Below are 1,264 nucleotides of genomic sequence, written 5' to 3'. Positions count from 1 at the left end.
ATATATATATATATATATATATATATATATATATATATATATATATATATATATATATATATATATATATATATATATATATAAACAAATATATATATATATTGTTACGGATTCGCGCCCGCCGGCGTGCTGACGGCCACGTAACTCGAATCGCGGCACGTCGCCCACCGGACGGACAATCCAGTCGTGACCCTCTCGGACTAACGCCGGGAACCAGTCACGGGTGGACCTTTCGGTCTCACCGCGATCGAGCCAATCAGCCCCCGCGTGGGATAGGGTTGCTCGCCAAATTCGACCTACCTAAGTACCCACACGGAGGGTAGACCGGGCGATCGCACCTCGCCGCAGGTCGACTTCGGACACGGGCCACTTAAGCGACCCGTTCCGTACTATCGGGATAACCGAGCGGTGTTATCGTCGACCTCGACGGTTCGATTAATTATCGGGCGTATTCAGCCCACTACCAACCCTTTACGTGAAGCAAGATGAGGATTCAATGAAAGAAATGACGAAGCGAAGCGGGAAACAGTTCAACACAAAGCACATTTATTCGCGATGAACGGAAAGCGCACATATACAATTCCACCAAAAGCACATAGAAAAGGAAAAGAAACACAATGCAATTTTACACAAAAAGCCAATGCGACAATGCAGATCTAATACCGATTACGCGAGCACACGGCAACACTTATACAATTTTACTTCACAGACGGCGCCGACAACACATACCCAAAACCAAGAAAAAGAAAAGAGAACCCTCAAGGATGAGGCGGGCCTGAGGCCGAGACCGGGTCGGGCCTACCCGTCTGGTGATGAGACGCGGAGCGGCGATGGTGCCTCAACTCCGCGGGCCTCGCGGACAGTGTCTGGTAGGGGGTGGGAAAGGGGCCCCCTTGGTCGCACTATCTCAGCGCGGGGGGAAACAGGAGGGGGTTGCTGATGCTCGGGGGAAAGGAGGATTTCTACTCTGCCTCGAGTCCCGCGACGAGCGTCTCCACCTCGACCAGGTCGTGCCGTCGGCCTCCCTGGTGTGCAGCTCCCGGCACGACGCGAGCACCCCCTCATCTGCCCTCGCCGCCTCTCCACAGCTCCGTCCTCTTCGCTACGACGACGACGACGACGACGACGACGACGACGACTACGACGACTACGACTACGACGACGACGACTACGACTACGACGACGACGACGACGACGACTACGACGACGACGACGACTACGACGACGACGACTACGACGACTACGACGACTACTACGACTACGA

Source organism: Eptatretus burgeri, chromosome 16 (genome assembly GCF_056783735.1).
Source record: "Eptatretus burgeri isolate ZD-2024b chromosome 16, Ebu_testis_v1, whole genome shotgun sequence".
NCBI lineage: Eukaryota > Metazoa > Chordata > Myxini > Myxiniformes > Myxinidae > Eptatretus > Eptatretus burgeri.
Note: the sequence above shows the minus strand (reverse complement) of the source record.